The sequence below is a fragment of the Anguilla rostrata genome, chromosome 11, assembly GCF_018555375.3.
Source record: "Anguilla rostrata isolate EN2019 chromosome 11, ASM1855537v3, whole genome shotgun sequence".
NCBI classification, from domain to species: Eukaryota; Metazoa; Chordata; class Actinopteri; order Anguilliformes; family Anguillidae; genus Anguilla; species Anguilla rostrata.
In genome coordinates this window covers 12975191-12990279 of record NC_057943.1, presented here as the reverse complement: position 1 = coordinate 12990279, position 15089 = coordinate 12975191, and the positions used below count along the sequence as shown (strand labels likewise).

The following is a 15089-nucleotide window of genomic DNA, read 5'->3' as shown; positions in this document are numbered from 1 at the left end:
TGATTAGCCATTCCAAACTGGCGTGGCAAGTGGATAAGCTCAGCCACATGCTGGGTGCCAAATATACAGATTAAAAAATGAATACATAAAAAAAGGAAAAAATTTGAAAAAATAAGTTTCTTTTATAAGGTTATCCTTGTTACTGATTATGTTCTGGTGCTTTGAAATACTAAAGGGAGGACACCCCCATTAAAACGGTAGGCTAATTGTTTTAACTAAACATTAACCACACACACTAACACTAATTACTGTTCTGTCATTCAGGACCTGATTCACTCATCTCTTCAGTGGAGTAAATTTTCCTCAAAACCGTGAGCAGATGATGCATGCTTTCCTGGTCGAGTTCATCTCCTGGAGACGTGCAGCTTAAAAGCTTCACAAATGGCCCCATTTCGACAGCTATGCTCACACCAGCCTATGCCCAAATACAAACATGCACTGTCAGTCTGAGACTCCAAACATCTGTCCACTTTGGGAGCTCCTTGTCATTTTTTTCCCCAACAAAAGCAAAGCCAAACAATGTCTTGTTTGCCTAAACTAATGAGCGTGCTCTTGCCTAAAGGCTTTGCCACATCACAGCACAAACAGGATACTGTACTACCGTGTGTTATTAAACAAGACAGCCCAGCTTGGCTTCACTGACACGCAACATAAGGACTGGCAGCCAACAAGAATAAGACTGTTATAGAAATTTGAGAGACAATGTGGCCACACATCTTGTACTAATCTAGCCAAATACAAAGACCACTGTTTCCTGCACAATGTATTTACAGAAGACCCTTGCCAGGGTGTGCAAATGAAAGTGTCTCAATTCCTCATTCCGCAGCATCGCGATATATACATCAGCTTCCCCACTGCCCGTTTTTGGCCACATCAGGTATTCCATCGGAGAGATAGCAGAGTGGGGTCATGCTATCCCTGGAGAGAATGCAAGCAAAATGAATCCCATAGGAGCTCTATAGCAGCGTGCAGAGTCCATCTCTGTCTACCGTGGTTGTATTTTCACCAAAGATTGCCACGATTGTGCTTAAACCATAAGGCACGCAATTCACCATGGACATGAGTGTCCAGCATAATATGTTGCAATGTGATGTAATATAATGTGATGTAATGCCATGTAATTACCCCACACAACGTGACTGGAACCAGTTCAGGCTTCACATTTACGGTAAATGATACCATTTTGAGGAAATAATGAAAACAGAAAAAATTCTAAATGAAAACAGAGAGTGAAAACATATTTTGTATGGATCCCATAATGGCAATTTCACACCTACACATTGCTTCTTAGCTGAAGGTGACCACTTAGACTATACAAATTAATAATATGTCATTTTAATGACAAAAAGTTTAATAACACAAACAACAATCTGGATTTATGACGACTGAAAGCTTTGTGCACGTTCCAAAAAGGAAACCTGTTGTGGACAAAATGACTAAATACAGAAGTTAGAACCTTGGATTCTACCTCGTTTTCAACAATTTAGGTTGAAGCACAATTTCAAGCATATAAAAAAATGAACACATTAAATGTATAAAAATTGGTATAATCATAACCAAGAAAAGGTCTGTCTCCTACCTACATCAAATCTAATGCGTACATACAATATTTCAAACATGCTTAAGGTCAAGAGCTTAAAAGTCACCAACAGTTGTTATCTGCAAAATATTCAGCAGTTTCCTTGAAATCCATTTCACATTTTCCAGATAAGCACTAAACCTCTGGGTAAATACAAGCTACTATAACAAATACAGACACTAGGCTATATCAAATGGAGCCAGCACGTACCTAACCAATTTCAAAAAAGTTGACGGCAAAGTGATTCTGATTCTTTAAAGTTTCAACAAAGATACGTGTAATGACCACACTGGTTAGGTTCTGAATCCTAAAATGGCAGTTTTTCTTTAAAATAGACATTCCGGTAACCTTTACCATTCAACTTTTCCCCAAGCTGTAGGCTACCTTGTTATAGGTCTCATTAGAGGGGAGGAGGAGGAGGTGCATGTCAAATCAGAGTACATAATAGCCTATCTTTGTATCTCTAAGAAGCACAGCCTTTCCTAGGGCCAGCAATTTGGACATATCACTCGGCCATATTAAACTAATAGATACTTGAGTCCTGTTCTCTGCCTATGAAACATTCCATGCACAGGACAACAGATACTGCAACCAGCTCCTGCCTGAAAAGGCTTTAGTGAAATGAAATACATATCACATCATGATAAACACCTAAACAGCCTTCCAAAAGAGTTCAAAACAGCTACTTCTGTGCCCTGTTTCAAAAAAAAAAAAAAATTAAATACTTTAATCGACCTGTTTTAATCTCGTTTCTGTTTGACCTTGTCAGTTCTTGTCTTGCTTTAACTCTCTTGCCTTTATTTTGATTCTTATTTATTCTGCTGCAGCAATGCTAAACAGATACAGATGTATTATTATTATTATTATTATTATTATTATTATTATTATTATTATTATTATGCTGCCAGGGAGCACAAGTTCACGTGCCACAGAACTCCCGATGACTCCGCAAGCCAACAGACTGCAGGTAAGGTAGTACAACGCTTCATTTCCAACGCCTGTTGCTTTCGTACAGAACAGGCCGACTATAGGTAGCATAGGCTTTCCAAGTAAATACAATCATTCAGATCAGCGGGGACGTGAAACCAACTCCGCCCATGTTAAAAATAATTCGAGGGGTTATATTTAAGTGATGTAAATAGAGTATAGCCCACTGTGAATGTAAGAGATCTGCCCATTTGGTAAGAGGTCCGTCTTCTGTGAGTTTCTAGAAGGTGGCATTAGTACGGTGAGCAGGAACTTGTCTGTACAGAACCACTCGATACTGCAAGTAATGTAAGCAAGGAACGGAAGCTCGTATAATGCAGTAGCCTACGTAGCGTTGAAGAAAATACACAAAAAACTATCTTTACTCCTGACTTAATTATCAGGAACATGTACAAAACACATTTTGCCACAGTAACATTGCATTAATTAGAATTTGTCTCAAAGTGTGCTTTTCTTCCGGGCAACAGAAATCCCACAATGATAGTCTTATAGCCTACTCAGTAGGTCTATTCATGTCATCGGCTGAGCATACAGAAAGATACAATACCGCGATAAACAAAAAAAGAAATGTAGGCTAGGCTATATCAAGTGTCAATCTTTCGCCTCCGCTCCCCTAACACACTTTGCTCAGAGGTGTCAATACGTTATTACAGTAAGAGCTCATATAAGCTAGCTTGCAGCAGTGAACTAACACTGACCCAACAAGAAGAAAAGTTTCATCATATACTCCAACAGCTTCTTATTTACAAGAGAAATTTCGCCGGAGACCTAGAATAATCTAATTAGCCAGATAAACCTGGACAGCCCAAACCCCCGTGCAGAGCACTCAGCTAGTAGGCTAGTTCACTTTGAGAACACCTACCCGCTGAAGGTCAGAGTCAGAGTGTAGAGCCGAGAAATTGAAGTTAAGGGAATTTCAATTTTTGTTGCAGTTATCAGGCAGAGTAATAATGTATCCCTGTGCAAATCTCCCGATTAATATCCACCTGTGGAACTAACCGGACTCTCCGCTCCCCGCTAAACTCAATTAATCAACCACACGGATTCTTCAAAACGAAGCCGCGCTCGAGTAGCTATTTGTGTACTTCAGGGAGCTCCGCGATATTAATTACAGTAGGCTACCACTTGCAGTAGGCTACTCCAGTCACCTGTATCGACTTGTGACAACCCAGCCACCAATGACAGTATTGAACGAGGCATTGTGGGAAACGTATTTTTCTAGCAGAGTACACAAGAGCCGTAGATATCGCCTATCTACGGCTCTGGAGTAGCTACACGCGTTACCACCGGTGCATTTCATATACCATGAGGTAAAGCTTTATTTGAATAGAAAATTAAATACACAACTCCAAGAACCAATAGAAAATGTGTTCACGATGCTAAATCTCATATTAATCCGCTCAATTATAATTAGCCATAACATTGTACTTTAGTTATTCAAATTCAGTTCACTATTAGGTTCACATTAAACTACCACATTTGTAACTTTTTAATCTGTTTGAATATTATTTCTGATTTGAATTTGAAACATTAGCCTAAAACTACTGTATTTTTGTGACATTTATTGGAACTTATAACCGTTTTAACACTTTGAAAGCAAATGCTTACTATTTACGTTTTCGCCACGCATCTGTAAATAATAGTGTCATTGGCACTGTTCGCTCGCAGCCAGAGAGCGTACTCGCCCCACGGCAAGGCAGCCGTGAGTCTCCGTGACTGTTGGTAGTGAAATCAAATCATGTCCCGCTACCGACTACAAGATATCCTTGGTACGGTCAGTTTTAGCTCGTATTTCGGACATGAATTGGAATCCTGCATCCAATCACAGGCTGTATCACTACCAAGAATGGTACCAATCAGCACCAGTGTAGAATTTTACAAGAAAATAAACCAATCACTGTTCCAGGACTGACTGACAAGCTCTCTGTTAGAGAGGCGCATTTCTTTCAAATTTCGGCGGAGATTTCATCCTTCCATCATGGAATTATTAACACCGGCAGAGAAACAACTGACTGTATGAAAACGAGTTAGGACAAACAAACAAGCGAGATAACTCCGATACGTGTACTGCAGTAGCCTACGCCTACCATCTGTAGCTTCAACTAACATAAAATAATAAGATATATTCCTAAGGCTAACTATATAATATTATGCATCGTACTGTAAGCGATCAAAGCTTGCGTTAGTTACAACGCGTTAGAGATATTTAAAAAATAATAATAAATCTAAAGTAGTGACTGTATATCTACGGACCTCATGTTGTCTATGTAGTCCAACAATAGCCTACTTAAGTTTGCATAAGTCGTAATCGTATTGCATAAGTATCCACCGAAGGCGTTACAGACTTTCCTGATTTATAAATATTTGGCATCTTAAATCCTACATTTTATATTAATAATTTCTTTTTGAATTTTGGCTATGAAATTTGCAACACAAACTACGCAATGTCTAACCTTATTGGTGAAATGCGTTTCCAATTGCTGTAATGTGCGCCTGCCTCATTGCAATCTCAGCTGGCATTATTCTTGGTGCCCACAACATGTCACACTGTGGAGGCAAAGTCTGCAGGCTCTGTGGCGCAATGGATAGCGCATTGGACTTCTAGTTAAACACAAGTGTAGTGAGGAGTAGTGATTCAAAGGTTGTGGGTTCGAGTCCCACCAGAGTCGTGATTTTATGACACTGAATGCACAGAACTGTGTCGTTATCCCTGAGCGAGACATCTCACCCCAATTGCTTCTGTGACTATCCACTAGAAAAGTATAACGTATTAGCAAGAAGTAATGCAATTCTAAATGACAGAACTGAATCAAACATGATATTCACATTGTCCTGTAACTTTGCTGTATTCTGATATATTAATTTACTACACTTCATAACCTTTTAAAAATGCAGTTTTAAAACGTTAACATCTGCTATTTGTTTGGCTTACGTAAGACCATGTGCATTATTTAAAAAAAATCAAAATATCACTTATGCTACCGCTCCTATTTTACTGTGTGTGTGTATATATATATATATATATATATATATATATATATATATATATATTTAAATTTTATTTATTTATTTATTTTTTTTTATTTTTTATTTTTTTGCCTTATCGTAATTTCTAGGAAAATTAATTTTTAGATGACTAAAATGCAAGCATAGTTCGATATGGAAGGAGAGATGGAAGGGATGACCCACAGGGCGCAGCGGGAGGCCACAAAATGCCCGGCCGTCAGTGCCACCACCAGACAGATGGAGGTGTCGAAGGTGCCGTAGTTGAAGATGTCCTCTCAGGTGCACCAAGGCTTGTGGTTCCGGTAAGGCTCCTTCATGTGGTACCTGAAGGTCAGCTCCAACACCGCGATGGGAACGATGACCAGCCTGTTGACCATGGAAACAGTCATCAGGTAGAAGGTTTGCATGCAATTTCTCTTCAAGAACACCAGGTAGGTCAGGATGTAGGCTAGAAAGAGGAGGTTTCCTTAGAGACACCTTATGACCGCTTCCCACACAGTAAGGTGGCTAGTTAAGGCTAAAAATGGAATTGGTCTCTTAAAGATGTACTGTACTGAATTATGTATTGATATTTATGTCTTGAAAGTATGTCCTCTACGGAAGTGGACAATAGAGTCTAATCTATCTGCTTCACTGCTGCAGTCATGATCATCTGTGTGTGAAGGGTTGAACTGAGACGGAACGGTCATGGCTTGCAACCAGAAAATAAAAGCTTGTGAGCCATGGGCTCCTGTGATATAACTTTTGATTTTAGCAGCTCCTCCATCGCATTTTGGCTGACTGGGAGGTGAAAGGCACCGGTGTGCAAGGGGAATGTGACTTTAGTTCAAAGGTTTAAGAATTTAAAAGGTTTAAGCAAAACACTTAACCTAAATTTATGTTGTAGAATATCCTCCCCTGTATGAAGTTACTCAGTGTCAACTCAACTCAGCTACTTTCAGTATGGATTAAATGTTTTCTTTAAGTTTTAAAAGTGGCAGAGCAGTGGCTCTCCACCTCCTGGGTCCTGGGGCAACCCTGTGTATGCTTGTTTTCGTTCCAACCACATCTGCAATCCCAGAATTTTAACAAGCTGTTATTTTTTCTTAATTAGGGGCTTTTCATGTTTACAGGGATTATTTACCCTCTTAAGATACATTGTGTCAGAATAGCTGTGCATGCCACAAAGAATAAATGTCCCATGTTCATTTTGTGCTTATTGCGCTAAGCAAATACATAAAAAGAGGTAGCAGTTTTCTTAACTCATCAAAGTTAATGCTGTGACGAATCAATAAGCTTCTAATTAGGTCATTGAACACGTCATTGAAGTTCCTTCTATTTTCTTTTACCTTAAACTTATTAACACAATGCAGGTCTGACTTGTTATCATTTGCTGTGTCTTTGAGTTCTTCATTATCTACCAAATGGTTTGTTTTAGTGTCCAGGTGTCCACACTTTCACCAATTAGAAGGCCATTGAGTCACCTCAGTCTTTAATATGATCAGTTTTACCTGTCTTTATGTAATTGTTTGCAATATAGCACAACGTGAATATGGGACTTTTATTCTTCATAGCTTGCATATATATTTCTGACATAATGGGGCTTAAGAGGGTAAAAAATCACTGATAGACACGAAAAGCACCTAATTAAGAGACAATTACGTGCTTTTTGTGTTTTTGTTAAAATTCTGGGATTGCAATTGTGGTCAGAATGAAAACAGTGTATAGAGGAGCTCCCCAGGACTGAGGTTGAGAACCACTGGGTTAGAGCATCAGGAGCTGGGTTTGTGGAGCGTCATGTTCCTGGCTGGGCGCTGCTGTTGCATGGGAGAGGTAGGTACCTTACCGTATGATGTCAGTAAATATTCAGCTATAATGAAAATATCAAAAATATGTTTTCATCTAAACCCAAGGTATGATTTTCTGTGGATACGTCTGTAAGCTAAGTTAAAGTAGTAATACTAATACTAATAATAATAATAATAATAATAATAATAATAATAAACAATAAGGTGTGCCTGCTTGCTGAGTAAATAAATGAAATAAGATACTCACACGGGGTGCCCATAGCAGGCAGCTTTGAGTAGAGGATGCTCTGCAGGGTGACCATCCAGCACTGCAGTGTATTAATTTCTCTGCTTGCCAAAGGGCATCCTAGCATGGTGGATATCCCAGTCCCACCATTCAGCTTTTATGGCCACTGTCCCAAACACAGACAGGCCATAAACAGTGCAGTCCAGCCCTCTGAAGTGATGGCGATGACTGGACTTTACCTACCGTTAATCACTACAAATGCAACGCAAGGTGGATCAGATCTGTTCATCGTTGGCCTTTAACACTTATTGCCACAGGGTGGTGCTGTTGGATTCTTGATTTTTTTTGTCCTCACTTCTCTGCTCTTTCTGTATACGGTAGCAGGATAGTGGGGGAGTGGGGGAGTGGGGAAAGTCATTAGGAAAAGAAAAGCATGCCAGGCTTGCCCAGAATGTGTTATGTTTTGTTAAGAATCAGAAGCCAAGCTCTTTTAGAACCTAGATTTTAGACTGTGTGTATTACCTGCAAGCATTCAACATGCTGTTCTATGAGGGGTGGATTAAAATATTATTTTAATTACATTTTTTAAAATGACTTTTATGCCAGCACATCAAAACATGAGTACACATCTCAGCTGGTGGACTGTGGAGTGAAAAGAAGCCATAGCCAGCGGCTTGCTTCGGAGGGGTGTGTGTACTACTGGCCTGCACCCTGAGGGATTGATGGAGGATGTTGTAGTGTGATGAGATGCTTCTAAAAATACAATGGGACATTCCAGATTCGAGGAAGAACAAACAGTCTAGGACAGGGTTGTTATACTCAAATCCTGGAGGGCTGTAGTGACTGCAGGTTTTTTCTGTACCCTTTCAGTGAGCTGCCAGTTTAGGCCTTGGAAACAAGGTGCAGGGACTTGTATCAATCACACACACCAACACCTAGCAGACTGGAATCTGGAGTCACCTCTGATCTAAGATGCAATGTATTGTATTCGTAAAAGAAAAAAAGTGTTGTGTATTTAATAGCCCATTGCCCCGGCTCTGTCTCTGGGTGACTGGGCTCTTGGTATTCTTGAAGGCGGGGGAGGGGTGGGGTCATCTCCAGATCACCAAACTAGGGGCTCATTTCAATTGCTCATTTTTGCCTCCTTGATTACTTTCCTTGTGTCCTTTCTTAGCTCATAGCTCCACCCATCGAAGGACACAAGGAAAGCAAGCAAGGAATGGACTCGAGAATGAAGGAAACGAGGAAATGCGTAATAGGCAAATGGAATGTTCTTTGTCAGTGAAGCGTCAGTTTGAAGGCCCGTTAATTACAGACGTGGCAGATGGGGAGAGGTGGATCCACAGGTCAATCATCTGTACGTCACGCGTTCCAAAAAATACTTCTGCTAAGGATTCACTCGCGTTTCCTTGTTGAAGCTTCCTACCTCCTCACTCCTAGCTGCTTCAAGGGGCATTTGACGGGTTGGAACGTACTTCAGGACGCCAGACCTCGATTGATTTCTGGGTCAGGCAAGAACCGCGGAGACGAGGACGAATAAAATAAGCGACTGGAGTGAGCTCCTGCTCTTGGCTACGTACACTAACCTTCTGCTAGCCACACCCTTTGACTGGTTCACAGCTACACCTGCTCACATGCACCCGCAAACCTTTCTACTGGAATAAGCAAGATTAATAGCCTGGGAAGGGGACGGGAGGGGTGGAGGGGGCACAGGGTGCAGGACCTATCCACCCAACCGTCCGATTACCAGCTGCTCTCAATAGTGACCAAGGTCAAACCCCATTAGAGGAGCACCCTGTCATAGCAGAGGAAATGGATTTTAAAAAATCCCAGCTGCTTATGTAACACATGGCCAAACAGAATAATTCCTATCACAGCATTTATTTATTTTATATAATTAGGGCTGCAGCAGAAGATGCAGTACACAATCAATAGTAATGAAGTGTTTATGGCACAGCCTGAGTGACTCACTCCACAGCGGCTTTTGCCTAAAGAGCACACATACAGGGAGCTCCTGGGGACTCTCAGTGAGGCAAAGCAACCCACAGCCTGCAATCAAATCTGAGAGAGCGAACTTCAGTGAAGAGCGGGCCTGGGGCAGGGGCGGCTGATGCTGTCTCTCCTTACTGGCAAACAACATCACACTTGAGATGTTTAACCAAGGTTCTGACTCAGTGTGGTAATAAAAGATCCCGTGGCACTTTTCGAAAGACTATTGAGTACCCTGGCCAGATTTCCATGAAACTGGTTCTCTACATCTGGCTACACAATCATCCCCCTACGTTGGATTGGTTACAGAATTCCTTGCATTCCCCTCTCGCATTGATTCCCCAGGTCGTCATTGCAAAAGAGAATTGAATTCTTCGTTGACCCTCCTGGTTAAATATAAGTTTCTCATAACTGGGGGAGGGAGGAGGGCAGTGTGGGAAATGATGGTAGGGATTGAGGATCAGGGAGCGTGTGTGTGTGTGTGTGTGTGTGTGTGGGGGGGTGTTCTAGCTCTTTGTTTATTACCTTGGACATCCTCTCTAGGTCTGTGTTGGGTAACAGGAGCAACACAATAACAAATCATGCGGGGTAGACCGGATTCTCTTTTGCCTGGGGAGCCCACAGTCTGTGACGTGTTTGAGCTGGCAGTATGCTTTAGCTCAGCTCCAGCTCTGAGGTTTAGCCCTCTGCTCCTCTTCTCCAAGGTCTCCACGCTCCTCTCTGCCTCCGCACCTTTTACTGGGTGCCAGCCCTGCATGATGAGCTGAATAATTCTCTCTAACTTCATCACTTTCCTCTCTTGCTTAGTGCCATTTATTCTCTTCTTGGCTTTTCAGAGACAGGTGCTGTAGAAATGTGCCTGATTTATGGCCTATGGAAGCAGCATCCAAACACGAAACACCCTTTTTGTTTTTAACAGTGGTGATTCTTGTGATGTCCTTGAATTTTTTTTCTTCTTTTTTTTGTCTAATTGAGATTCATGTTTAAACAGATACAGGAAAACAATGCGGTCCCGCTCTGCCTCCGTGCCTGTCTGGAATAAAAATGAAGAACAGAAGCAGCCTTTCTCTCTCTTAGCCTTCCTTCCTGTGCTATATCTGGCACATAGAGCAGCTCTGGTGACCTTCCTTGATGCGAGGAGTAGGATGAACTGAATAGCATTTGCTTTCCAGAGCAGCCAAGAATCACAGGAGTTGTTCAAGAGCATTGCATTACATTCCATCCTTCACACTGCGCATATTACATTACATTGCAGTATATTCATTGGATGATTTTATAGCACATTACATACACAATATTACATTCATTCCATAACATTGCATTATGTTGCTTTATATTACACCCATTGCATTGTAATACACCACACCCATTATGTTGCATTCATTTAGCTAGACCTTGCTAACACCAGTCCTTGACCAGCAAGTGTATATGGAACATCCCTGAAGCACTGATGCCGGTTAACTATGCTTACCAAGAACCAAAATAAGAATACTGTTAACATATGGATTACATCTGTAACCATACCAAAGAATAAAAGCATTAAGCCATAAAATAACATAACCTAAATTAGTAAGGTGGGGGACCCAAGGTGGGGGTGCTAGGGGCTGGAGATAGGGCACCCAAATCAGCTGCGGTTGATTTTGTCATTGTTGGAAGATGGCCAACAATTCTGCGGTCCTGACCCCTCCGCAAAGGTTTTATTCCACCAGTGGGGGGTGCCAGTAAAGGACAGGCATTGTAGCTGAGAGATAGAGACCGCCTCGCCTGGATAATGTGACCTCTGGGCTTGGAGAGACCTGCTCTGCCCAGACAGGAAAAGTAATCCACACAGAGACTTGGAAAGGTGACAGAGTCCCATGGCGACCTGCGGCAGGTTTCAATGGGATGATAGGCGTGTCAGAAGAAAGGTCGACTGGGTTTTTACCACCATCGGTTTAGCCGCTCGCAACACAACAGCTGCCGGTTCTTAGATATCAGGGCTATTTTAGAAGTCCCCGTGTTGTACTCTATCCCAGCCTCCTCTTCTTCGGCGGTGGGGTTGTGTTACCAAAATGTTGTTGGGTTTTGATTTCCAACTTGGGAAAAAGGTTTCACAGTTGTAGCCAACATTGGATTCATTACTCTTCATTAAATTAATGCGCTTTCATACAAACAGATAATATTTCAAACCTGTATAAACTGCCTCAGCTAATGGGTGATCATTAATATGTTTTGACCTTTGAACCTGGTACGCATGGTGAGGACAGCATTTGCCTACCTGCACACACTGAGCAACACTTGAGCTGCAGTTAAAACTGTTCACATTGTGTCTGATTAATTTTAGTCTCTCCTCACTGGAAACATTGCAGCTAATCTGTGCACGTTTATGGGACATATCAGGTGCAGATGGGCATGTAGTTTGACATTTGAAACAGCAGAGGGCAGTTTTGTGCTTTGATGTTTGCCGACTTCTCAGTGAATTGCAGGAAGTGATTTCACTATTTATGGTGGAAGTGCAGTGGAGGTGGCAGTCCAGTCAAGGTGATGGAGTGGGCAACCTGGGAGGGGGGAGGGGGAGGGGGTACAGTGTGCTGTTGACTTTGAATGCAACAGGGACCCAAAAGGCAATCAATTACAGTCTAGATTCCAAATACTCTGGAGTGTAACAGGATTTCTGGAAAACAAAGGGTGGCAACCCCCCCCCCCCCCAAAAAAAAACAGCATAATATTACTTTTTTTCTTTTCCGCTCATACATAATTTCCTGTTTTGTCTAGGACTTCTTTTGTACATCAAGATTCTCCCCCAAACCATTATTAAAAAATTCTGAAAATCTTCAGAAAAGAAGAAAATACATTTTTGCAGCATAGAGACACATTCTGAGCGCATCCCCAGAGAATCTGTGCTACAGTTCTTTAATTGGTTTGGCACGCTGTGCAAATGGTACTGCCATGGCATCTGTAAACCTTATGCTTTTAAGAGTGAGAAATCACTAATGGGCACCTTCAGACCCAATTCGAGGCTTAGGGAATAATTTTCTATTGTGGTTTAAGTTCTTGTGACCATGACTCTCATCTTGAGAAGACAGGATTTTTTATTATCAGCGAAATCCCACATGCACTAGAGGAGGACAGCTTTGTTTTGTATATCTCTGTGGAAAAATGTACAGAATTAAGGCCTGAACTATTTTATGACTATAGGTCTGTATACTTGAGTCATGCAGGCAGCTTGATACAACAAATCAACTCGTTTTTGATTTTATTAATGTTTTTTTACCTGAGAAAATGGGGACGCTTCTATTAAGACAGTTAATTATTTCCAGCTCCAATCAAAAATCACCACCTGTACCCCAGTGGCAATCCCTTTTCTGCACGGTTTAACACTTCCTGTGATCCTGGCAAATGACTTTGAAAGAAGACCTATGGAGTGCAGGCAAACAGATGATCCTCCCCATCACTGTCTTACTCCATAACATCGCTAGTGATAATACTGGATACCATGTGAACACACAGATGTGTCTGTAGGGCAGAGAGGTGCTGTTTAAAGGCATAGAAGAACACCCGTAATAGAAAAGGAAAGGTCGGCCACATAGCTCCCCAAGGTCATTTCAGAGAATATATTTAATTACGAGTGTTGATCTCATAAATATGTCAACCTTGTCCTCTATATTGAATAGATTTAATAGCTATATGACTACATGTTATGAAGGTGCTTTGGGATAAATAGAACAGTGCATAGAGAGCCTAATTACATCATTTGGGGCTTTGACATTATAATGGGGGAAACAAATATTGTTGATTCCTTTATGTGATTGGTTTGGCATTTTAAAATAAGGATCAACTACCTGCAGCTGACTCCTTTATGGTTAATTGCATTTACTGTCCTTTCTCATTCTGCGCTTCAGTATAATCATTTAAATTAACTGCCTAATAATTATAGCAGAAAAGAAAAAAAGTCTCTTTTGTAATAATAAAAATTAAGTAAAGTGAGCAGCACATTGCGTAATTATAATTAAAATGATGTAATACCAAGTAAACAAAGGTAACAATCGTTCACAATCAGATCAGACATTATTCGATATTTTTACTCTTTAATTTTTTTGTTTCTTTTTTTTTTTAACTACTGAGATAAGTGGATTCTGTATCAACCAAGTCAAGCATAAAATGAGTGCTTTGGTTGTTCTGGAAGAGATGATGATTGATAAATTCTGCTGTTGGAAAGTGAGCACCATGCTCTGCCCAGTAACTGATGAAAAATATTTACTCCCCCATCACTATGGCATCAGCATCATAATGCATTTGTAACTGTTCTGCATTTATACCGTGCATTCACTGTCTCAGTAAAAGTCTCAAGTGTATTAATATTAGTGCATTAGCAATAGCATTACTAATGGGTTATTAATAGTAATGTATTTGTTATGGTGTATTAATAATAGACACAATTGCATACACAGCCTTCCTTTTTAATTTTAGTCCCCCACCCCCCTTTTCCCCATGTTTTGAGCAGCCATTTTTACGACCTAAATTGGCTATTTGTGCTTGGAAGGCATTAGACACTCAATTTAGAGAGGAAGGCATTTGAGACTGGAAATAAACTGTGTGACAGATTCATATTTGGGTTGCCATCCAACTGTCTGATTCAAATGTACAGTAATGTGAGTGCACCAGTCACCCAGATTCCGCTTGTAGGCTTTATTCAGCAAATAGGTTGGTTAATTCCTCCAAAAGGCCAAAGGTTTTTTCTGACATTTGTTCGCATCACGCTCCACGCGTCTCTCCTTCGATAAGGCCGTGACTCGCGCTCCCGCGCCGCATGTTCAGCGGTGGAGGACGTCGATATTTGAGATGAGAAAAAGCTGGCCCCCCTTGTGCCGGAGGAGGGGGGTGGGAGGGATCCACAGGGGAGTGGGTGTTGTGTAAGTGCCGTCCCTGACCGTCCGAAGGGGACAGTAATCCCACCATTGTTTGCGGTCGTGTTTGTGCGAGGGCTACAGAGGGATAAGTGGGTCCCGGTGCTCCCGGAGGGCGGAGATCAGGGCTGCGGCTCAGATTAACGTGGATCAGGGATGACGCGGCCGGCGCAAGGTCACCTAGCTGCTGAAGCAGGTTGCTCTGGCTGATACCAGCATCAGTGAGCCTGGCAGTCTGGGGCAGACCATTGTTTATTAGCATATTAGCAAAAAATCCACAAGTCTGCGTGCATGCACACACACACACGCACATACGCACATATGCATATGCGTGCGTGCACACTCATATGCACACGTATGCATGCTCACACACTCTCATGTACACGTGCATGCACACACACTCATACACAGATGGGTGCATGTACACGCTCTCATATGCACACTCATATACGTGATTGCACATATGTGCATTTCAGTAATTACAATTTGCATTGTATTTACTGAAAAATCACAATTAGTGTACACATGATCTCATGCACACAGGTCTACATGCATCTAGCACACGTGTGCACTTACTGTACACAGACACAATGTCAAACACAGAAACACACACTGTAACAGATGGACAC

General features: G+C 41.5%; 1 protein-coding gene, 1 long non-coding RNA gene and 1 other non-coding gene across 4 annotated transcripts in view; 2 read left to right on the top strand and 1 right to left on the bottom strand.

Annotated features, from left to right (window-relative positions):
• Window positions 1–3694, bottom strand: part of LOC135233965 (transcription factor EB-like) — a 30403-nt gene extending 26709 nt beyond the window's left edge. The window contains exon 1 of one of the 2 annotated variants that reach the window (XM_064297986.1): window positions 3429–3694. The gene's annotated coding sequence lies outside the window, so the exon portion shown is untranslated. The remainder of the gene's footprint in view (window positions 1–3428) is intronic. The other variant, XM_064297988.1, reaches the window with a different exon arrangement.
• A 1439-nt stretch (window positions 3695–5133) lies between these two features.
• Window positions 5134–5235, top strand: trnar-ucu (transfer RNA arginine (anticodon UCU)). Its single transcript has 2 exons — window positions 5134–5170; window positions 5200–5235. It is a non-coding gene; the product is annotated as a tRNA-Arg (tRNA).
• A 1776-nt stretch (window positions 5236–7011) lies between these two features.
• On the top strand, window positions 7012–11212 carry LOC135233963 (uncharacterized). The gene is made up of 2 exons (XR_010324000.1): window positions 7012–7384; window positions 8760–11212. It is a non-coding gene; the product is annotated as an uncharacterized LOC135233963 (long non-coding RNA).
• Window positions 11213–15089: the final 3877 nt, after the last annotated feature.